This window comes from Marmota flaviventris, chromosome 12, assembly GCF_047511675.1.
Source record: "Marmota flaviventris isolate mMarFla1 chromosome 12, mMarFla1.hap1, whole genome shotgun sequence".
Taxonomy (NCBI): domain Eukaryota; kingdom Metazoa; phylum Chordata; class Mammalia; order Rodentia; family Sciuridae; genus Marmota; species Marmota flaviventris.
The window spans coordinates 70,287,445-70,297,180 of record NC_092509.1 but is presented as its reverse complement, the minus strand read 5'-3'; the positions used below and the strand labels follow the sequence as shown (position 1 = coordinate 70,297,180).

The 9,736-nt window shown below is 40.7% G+C and overlaps 1 long non-coding RNA gene across 1 annotated transcript; it reads left to right on the top strand.

The window, feature by feature from the left end:
* Positions 1-428: 428 nt before the first annotated feature.
* On the top strand, positions 429-7,422 carry LOC114092268 (uncharacterized). Its single transcript, XR_003582658.2, has 4 exons — positions 429-518; positions 763-831; positions 6,642-7,151; positions 7,335-7,422. It is a non-coding gene; the product is annotated as an uncharacterized lncRNA (long non-coding RNA).
* The last annotated feature ends 2,314 nt before the right edge of the window (positions 7,423-9,736 follow it).

Genomic DNA, 9,736 nt, shown 5'->3' with positions numbered 1-9,736 from the left:
GAAAGCTGTGGTAGAAAAGAAAGGAAGCAGACTGCTGAGAAGCCATCCAGAGGCCAATTCTCTTAGTGCAGAGAGATTATGAGCTGGGGCCCATGAACCCCCTTACAATTTGTGGCAGATTCAGAGAGGTGCCCACAGAATGGCAGGCAGAATGTCGTTTCCACCCCCTCCACCCCCACACCCACACACCCCATCACCCTCTCCCTTTCTCTCCTTTGCTATTTTCACAGTATCAGATCCCTGCAGGCAGCATTCCTTCCCAGGCCGGAGCTGCAGTACCAGGAGGCCCCAGTGGAGCTACTGAGGTGTATCAGTAGAAGGCAGACATTCAACCCAGGCTCAGATAAGGCCCAGTACGAGACTGCCAGTTTTCAATCCAGCAGCCTGTTTCCTGAGGCTTTCCTTTGAGTTAGTGGCAGAGAGAATACTGTCTGGGGAAGGAGTTGTTGGTAGAACAGGGCTCTTCTGAGCCCTCCTTGGTCACCACAAGTGAGGCTCGGGCAATGGATTCAGTGCTGGTAGGAATCCTGTCCCTCAGATGGAAGGAAGTCAACACCTGGGCAAGGAGGGTGCTGAACCCATGTGTTTTTTGTTTGTTTGTTTGTTTTTTGTTTTTGTTTTTCACTGAAAGTATATTCCAATATGGTTGGAGGTGGAGAGAAGGAAGTAATGTCTGGACCCTAAGTTCTTGGCCATAGCTGGGAACCTTCTGGGAAGTCAATGATGGTTAAGGACACTCTTTCGTGCGGTTGTGATATTCAGGAAAGAAGAGATGTAGAATCTGAAGATCTGAATTTGAAGTCTCACTCAACAACTCAGTAAAGGATTGTGGTAAGTCACTTACCCCCTCTGTACCTCAGTTTCCTTATCTGAAAAAAAAAATGAAGTTGATAATACTGCACAGGGTTATTGTCCAGATAAAGAAGCCAAGGCCTGTTCATGTACCATGCCATTTCTCTGAGACGTTCTTGGAGAAGCTGGAGAGAGCATTTGCTAAGAGTTCAGACTCTGGAATTTGAGAGTTGGGGTTCAAAATCCTATTATTGAATTGAGAATAGAGATACTTATGCATGAAATTATTATCGGCAAGAGTTGGGATAGGGATCATCTTCCATGGAGTTGAAGAATGAACACCACGAACACAGGGGTAAGCAAGTGAGCAGGAATTTTACTGAAAAGGAAAGTGAGAGAAAGACAGAATTCCCTGTCAGCATGCCTGGGAGGGCAAGAGTGTGGTTTAAGTCTTAGAGAACCCTTTCTTTTCTTTTAATATTTATTTTTTAGTTGGACACAATATCTTTATTTTATTTATTTATTTTTATGTGGTGCTGAGGATCGAACCCAGGGCCTCACACATGCTAGGCGAGCATTCTACCACTGAGCCACAACCCCAGCCCCAGCACCACTTCTTTTAAAGGCATGTAAGGAGAAGTTGATAAACTACATCTTGATTATTTTTTTTTTATTTTTAGTTGTAGATGGACACAATACCTTTATTTATTGATTGATTTTTAGTTGTAAATGGACATTATAGGCTATTGATTGAACATCTGAGCAGCCATCTTAAATGTTAACCATCATCTTCTTTCGCTTTCCTTTACTTCCTCTTACCCGAACTCCCCCTCCCCTACTAGTGACCTACCCCATGGTACCATAATCCTAAACCAATCTCAGAAGGCTGAGAGGTAGTCCCAGAAGGATACGATCCCTTTGGTTTGGAAAGCCCCATGGTGTCATCAACCTAAACCTGTCCCATGCTATTCTCCACCCTCCTAGCTCTGACACAAGCACCCCAGCCTGTCCCATAGCACCACAGCTACAACTCCAAACTCTACCCCACAAAACATGAACATCTCTGGGCCTCTCTCTCATATAGACAGATGGCCTTTATTTGTCAGCTCTGACAAATAAACCCTCCTGTGTATCCCTGCCTGGTCTCCGTCTTTCATTTCTCTTTCACCTGTCTCTCATTCCTTGTTTTCCCTTTATTTTGGTGCAAAAACCCAGTATCAGGTTCTCTGGTGTGCCCGCTCCACTCTTCGAGAGTTACTGAGTGTCCCCAGGCCCTGATCCGGATTCCATTGTGGGATCAAGCCCACCATTCTGCCAAATGCCCTCTCTGCATCTACCACCAGACATTTTAGGTAAGACCCCTGTCTCTGGTTGACCTAAATGACCTATGGATCCCAGGAAATGACCGTTGAACATCTGGCACTCCCAAGGTTACAATGTGGTCAGGGGCACCCCAGCTACAGTTGATCCCTACTGTCGACCGAATCTATAGGTGGTCTTTTATTTGGGTCCTGGGTTTTGAGGAAAAAGCACCAAGGGTGATTGGGAGTTGTTCGTGGTGGGATGACCTCTCGGCCTTGGGTTAATCTCTATGGGCTTCTGCCCCTACTACATAGTCCTGGCTGGCGCCCAAGTGCCTCTACGGGATCCTGCCCTGACACTTAGCCAACCGTGGTGACGATCCCCTGATTGTAATTGTCCTCTTGACTGGGTGACACTAGAGACTGGGGGAAGGCCCACCTCTAAACTCATCTCTTATGTCTCACCATAGGTGGCTCCTCGTTCATTCCCTCCCATAGCCCCTTGGGCTGCCTCCTGGCTAACCTAGGGTCTCTCTCACCCTAGACACAAAGCCCCCAAAACTTAACCACTTGTGCAATCAGATCTGGCCTCAATATCCTTTGAATAATGATTCTAAATGGCCACTTAATGGCAACCCTATATTATCAGGGATCTTTCCAACTATTGTGAGTGTTCCAGAAAATGGAAAAAGATCCCCCTATTTTCAGGCCTTCTCTTTCTTCCTTCCAAATTATCCCTCTGCTCTTCCTGTTCTCCGACCCAGGTTCTGCTGGCTCTTAAACCTTCCCTTTTGGACCTCAGGACCCTCTCAAAACCCCACACTTTGACTTGCTAACAAACCCCCTCCCTAACGTTCTCCACCTTCTGCTCTGACTCTTCTGGGACCTCCCCACCTACTTTCAGTTCACCCGCTACTCACTCTTGCTCTCGAACAGCCCCCTCTACCCAGCCTGCACCTCTGCTTCCCTTTTGTGAAGTAGCAGGGTCAGAGGGAGTTGTCCAGGTACACGTCCCTCTCTACCTTAGTGACCTCTCCCAGATCAAAAGGAGGCTAGGGGCCTTCACCTCCGATCCTTCAGAGTACACTAAGGAATTCCAATTCCTAACCCAATAATACAATTTAACTTTTCATGATCCTATCCAACACTCTCCTACCTGAGGAATGCAGGCGAGTTTGGGAGCAGGGTTAGGGAACAGCAGTTTTCCCCAGCTCCTTCCAGACCTGTAAAATGTAAATGGAAGAAGCCTCCTACTATACTAAACCAAAAAGTAAATTATATATGGTACTTTACTAATTACATAGTAAAGTAATTAGTATCCAGTCATTTTTTCTAGGACTCTTTTTTTTTTCTTAAATTCTATATTTTTGAGCTCATAATTTTGGTCCTATACACCTAGGTTAATGTATTTCTGATCAGTCTTATTTTTTATTCAACTATGAACTTTTTAAACATCTGTAACATTGCATGGAGATTCACCTGTGAAAAGCTACAAGGCCTTTACTTTTGTATGTATGCACACTCTGTGTTGTCTGTCCGTATGTGTGTGTCCATATGTCATGTACATGATATCAAAATTGGCAGATTGAAAATGTGTACTCATAAATTTAAAAAATGGATCCAAATACCTTTAATTCACATGATTAAAAATGGTTCAATTTAAATTGTGTAAACAGATGAAAGTAAAGATGTCCTTAAAATTAAACTTAACTCACAGTCTCTGTAGGTGGTCAAAGAACTACCAAAGTGTTGCTATCTATAAAATTTCTAATACCCGTTGTTTCTAGGACTTTTTTTCAATATGGAAGAAATGGCTAATACTGTTCAATACCTTGTCTGATATCTTGGTAAAAATAAGTAAAATAGATTTGACATGGGATTACTCAAAAATGTGTTTGTTAGTCATCTGATTAATTCACAAGGTTAAAATGCTGTTAAATATACCATGAAGTGCTCTCAACACCTTGAATTCCATTGGGTAACATTATTGATGTTTTCACAAATTGGTAATGAAAAGAAAGTGTTTAAAGTTGCTTTGTCATCACTGGAAAAAGGTTATTAAAATTTTAAAGTCTCAACAGGTATAATTCTATATACTTGAACATTGTGTTTTCATGAAATGGTAAATAGATGTGATTCTATAAACAAAGGTTTATAGGAGATTTCTATATACAAATGCCCAAGCGTTTCAACTATTCCAATTAAGAGTACTGTAAATAACATAAAATACTTCTTTTGATTAAAATGAAAAAATTTATCTAAATTCAGAAATTTACAAGGATTGTTTCAAAATGTGAACAGAAAAGAGGATTAACAGATGGGAAAGAGAAATTAGAAGGTTCTAGGTATGGAAACCATATTCAATAGAAGGAAAAGAAAGTGTTTCTGGATAAGTAAGTATTTATGTGATGAAGTAAATAAAAGGGTTTAAATAAGTGATAAAGAAGATCTTTGTAAGTTGGTTATATATGTATATAAAACAAGCAATAAAAGATATTTAAGGTTTTTCCCCCCTAAGGTCAAATGCTAATGTACTGATATAAACCAAAGCTTAATTTATGTGTTAAAAGGATAAGGATTTCTTAAAACATTAATTTACCCATAACATTGTGTTTATTAAGGTTTGTTTTTTTGAGCAAGTAATCTTGAAGGAATTAAGAAGTATACAACTGTGGTTAAACAACTGTTATTTTGTAATATTGTAATGTTATTTCTTTAAGAGAGCTAAACTGGATTGATATAAAAACATCAATGTATTTATGGTGCTATTACTCTTCTTTGTATATTAAATGCATTTATATCTTCCAGGTAAACAAGTCTTTAAGGTAGAAGCTTTAAAAGAGCATTATATCAAGCTGGTGTTCTCCAAACTAAAGATGTATGGTAATTTTAGGCTTATGAGGATAACAAATTTTATTGGAGATTTATTTATATCACTTAATGTTCTATAACTGGACCTATTATCGATAGCATATATAAAGTTTTATGTTACTTTTTACACTGGGGTACAATTTAAATGTATTTTTAAGTTAATGAGAGCCTAATCTATGTAAAGGTTAATATTGCAAAACATAAAAGCATTTTGCTACTTTTCCACAAAAATGTTAAAAGTTCTCAGCCTTTCTTTAATTCGTGTTTTAAATGTCATATTAAATATTATATTGTGTTACTAATATTCATGTGAACTCAAGCAACAATATACATAAACTCTGTAAAATGATATTTAAGAAACAAAGAGCAGCTTCAGAACCAGAACACTATACCTAAGATTTATAAAGAGCCCCACCTTACTGAGATAAGTAAGGTGCCTCCCATCTTAAACTACATGTCAGAATGACTCCAAAGTAGGCCAGACTTCAGTTCATTTAATGTTATGTTCAAAAGATTGATTTTTGTTGTTAAGATTACTAGGATCTCAAACAGGGGATATAATATATTACTCAGCCAAAATTCAAGATTACACAAGTTATTGCACAACTAAATATAGTTTTCCTCTTGTTAATTTTATTTTGTATTTTCCTTACAAACTGTCTAAATGTTGCCTGTTAAAGTTTTACAAAGGTATTGCCTTAAGAACACACAACCTGGGTTAATTTAAGATAATAAGCCATCACCTACAGGACAGATAGGATAATACAGACCCAAATTAATAGAAGGGGTAAATAACTGTAAGGTTATAGACTAAAATTAAAGCCCAATACTCTTAATTTTTAAGACTGGTGAGACTGATTTATTAGATGTTTAAGATCAAGACTTAAAAATTAAAGTTAAATTAGAAGGGCCAAGAAAAACCAATGTTTGGCTCCTGCCCTCCGAGTCAGTCCGAATCCAGGGAAGAGGGAACTTCTCTAAAGAGCTTTGCAACTCTGGGCCACATAACCTTCAGATCGGGGAGATTAATGAGATCCCTGGAGCAACAGAAAGCCAATCAGTGCACTTGCTATGAAGAGGGTCATTGGAGAAGGGAGACATCCCTGATGCTTCCAAGAGAAGTCACATCGTCAGCAAGACCTGGACCCATCCTAGCGCAAATGGCACTAGCAGAACTAAGAAGCTTCTCTCAAGTCCCCCAGGAATGACTCCCATGGGAACTCAGCTGACTCTTAACAATAGATAGAAACAAAGTCAATTTTAACCAGCTTGATCTTAAACACCTAGCAAAAGCAGTTAAACACAGTCATTTCTGGGCATTGAAAAAAAAAAAGAAAGAATAATTAAATATAACTTAAGATATACACTTGTGTTAGCCCCCAAGAAGAGGTAAGACTGGAGGATAGAAAAGAGAGATTCTTAGGCAAGAGTGTCTGATAAGGATCAAGAGAAACTGCCAAAGCAAGAGTTTTTAGTTAATTTAAGGCCTACGAACATTAAAAATTAACGGTTGTGTTTACATTCCTGATAACTCTGGCTATGTTAAAGATTTATATTCCCAAATAAAGGCCTTGTCCTCTCCAACCTTGTTATGGGGACAACTTCTCAGCCCTCACACCTCCTGGCAAGAGATTATTGGTTTCTCTCATTTAATAGCATGTCTTCTGGCCTAAACAGCTCATCGGGAAGTCCCTACTCATAAGAGCCCTCAACACAAATGGACTATTCAACAGGACCTTGAACGTTGGAAACACAGCTCTCCTCTGTTGGAGGATAGCAGCTAAGTAGCCCCCTTCTTCAGTGGGCACTTCCTAACCTGACCCCTGGTGATAGGCCTTTTACTAATGCTTGCCCCCTGCATCATTAGATTTGTTCAAGACCAGATTCAAAAATCTCTAACCAAACCATTAACCAGCTTCTCTTACAGGACTACCAACCCCTCACCAAAACCGGGCCGTCCAGAGTCAGCATCACCACCACTTCCCAACCCTCACCATTACCTCAATGACATCCCATGCCCCTAACAAGGGTCCAGACACTGCCCCTTCCCAGCAGGAAGAAGCTACAGAAGATTGATCTATGCCCCTGTCCCTTAAGGGGCCCAATAACAAACAAAAAAGGGAGGAATATAAGGTCTTGATTTTACATTCGTGCAGCCATCTTAAATGTTAACCACCATCTTATGAGGTAAGTTTCTCTTTCCTGTACTTCCTCTTACTGGAACTCCCCCCACCCCCGTTAGTGACCTATGACCTACCCCGTGGTACCATAACTCTAAGCCAATCCCAGAAGGACACGACCCCTTTGCTCTGGAAAGCCCCATGGTGCCATCAACCTAAGCCAATCCCATGCTATTCCCCACCATCCTAGCTCTGATGCAAGCACACCCAGCCTATCCCACAGCACCACAGCTACAACTCCAAACCCCACCCCACAAAAGCTGGACACCCGAACATCTGGGAGCCTCTCTCTCCTATAGAGAGATGGCTTTTATTTGTCAACTCTGACAAATAAACTTTTTTATGGATCTCTGCCTGTTCTTCGTCCTTCATTTCTTGCTGGCTCATCTCTTGCTTTCTCACTTTCCTTTCAGACATAATGCCTTTATTTTATTCATTCATTCATTTATTTGTTTGTTTGTTTGTTTATTTTAGGCACTGAGGATTGAATCCAGTGCCTCACACGTGCTGGGCAAGCGCTCTACCACTGAGCTACAGCCCCAGCCCTTGATTGGTTTTGATATTTCAGTTTTCCCTCAGTGGGCACAGGCCACCGGATTATGCAGTTGCTTTATGGATTATGCAGTTGCTTTCTGTGAAATGGAAACTTCTACTTTCTGAGAAACAGAAACTGTTTTACAATCTGTGGGGCATGTTAAAATTAGGTCCCACATGCTTGCCCTTTTGTGGACCCTACTCTTGACTGCCTATCCTTTTCTATCTCAAAATGATGACAAGTGATTCCATTCAAAATAATAGATGAAGGGTAGAGACAAAGAGGGAGGAGGAAGAGGAGAAAGAGAAAAGAAATCCTGCCTGCCACTCTGTGGGCACCTCTCTGAACCTGCCACAAATTGTAAGGGGGCTCTTGGGCCCCATCTCATAATCTCTCTGCACTAAGAGATGGCCTCCGGATGGCTTCTCAGCAGTCTCCTTCCTTTCTTTTCTACCACAGCTTTCTGCCTTCTCTGTGAATCGTCCTTCCTTTTCTAGGATGTAGGCACATTTTCTCTCCTGGTCCTGGAGTGAGACAGGAGGGACAGGGTCCCTTCAGCCCCTTCTGGCTGGAGTTTCCCAACAGTCTCAGAAGTGACTTTGGGTGTGTGGGGGACATAGACACTTGAGGAAGGAGGTAGCAGGCACTAAGAACAGAGGGAGTGGGGCAGCCAAAAGAAGGGAGAAGTGGGTGTTTATGTTTATGCCTATGCAAGGGCATCCCATCAGTTGAAAAAAGATAGTCACTCTTTTGTTTGTCTAAATCCACCTCCACCCTCAAATCCTTATTTTTGGTAACAACATTTGCACACAGGCTTTGCTCTGGAGAATTGCCTTTCCCCAGTCTAAGCGATTCTGAGTGGGTGGGGTATTGCAGAAATAAGATTGATAAGGGTTGAAGCTAGATGTTGCATCCTTGGGGGTTTATTATACTAATCTGCCTACCTTGTATATACAGGCAGTCCTCCATTTGCATGGTTCTAACATGCGTGGATTTCAGTTGCCATGGTTTAGTTAAATAACGCAGCCACCCTAGAACAACTGGACTTTCAGTTCCCATAGTATATTAACTGAGCTATTGCACCAAGTACAAGCTATGCTGCAGGCTCTTCAGTCCACAAATCATTGCATAAGTAACAGATGCACATCATTATCCGTGCTCAGTCACATCACTTTTTCCAAAGCCTGTCAGTGAGGGATTGGTCATTGCCTGTCTGTCCAGTTCACATCCAGACAGGAAGTGTGTTGTGTTGCTCCCTGGTCTCCTCATGATAGGCAAACATGGAGAATGAAGAGAGGGAATTGCCCACTCCCAAATGAAAATGCATCAAAGAAAAGAAAAGTTATTAGAAGTGAAATATAAGCCAAATGTATATGACTGTGGGAACATGGACACTCACTATTCAAGACTCTATATGCTCCTAGTGGCTCAGGAGGCTGAAGCAGGAAGATCACAAGTTCAAAGCCAGCCTCAGCAATTTAGCAAGGCCCTGTCTCAAAACAAAAATAAATAAATTAATTAAAAGGGCTGGGGATGTGGCTTGCAGATAAAACACCCCTGAGTTCAATCCAATCCCTCAGTACCAAAAAAAATAAAAATTAAAAATTAAAAAAAAATAGACTCTATATGCGTAGCCAGAGGAACTCAGAAGGCAGCAGATTGCTTCACTGGGGAAAGTGGTTTTATGAAAAGGTCCTGGAGGAAGAAACTTCACATTAGAGGCACTTTTGGTGATGTTTCTCTGCATTGAATGTACAACAGATAAAATATTGGCAGCTGATCCAACCTTAAGAGTACAATTCAACAAGGCACAAAAAAGACGCTTGCTCCATATCATAGGTGAGCAAGAAGGCAAGCACAGGGGCAACTACTCCGAATAATTTTTTTTTCTTCTTTAATAAAAACATACATTTTATTTCCAATATTTCTAATATTTTAAATTATAGCATGCTACATAAATATTGGTTTTACTATTATTTTCATTTCCCTACATATCTACAAACAGCATTAAAGGATATTTTATATTTTGACAATTCTTTCTGTTTGCTTGTTTTTTT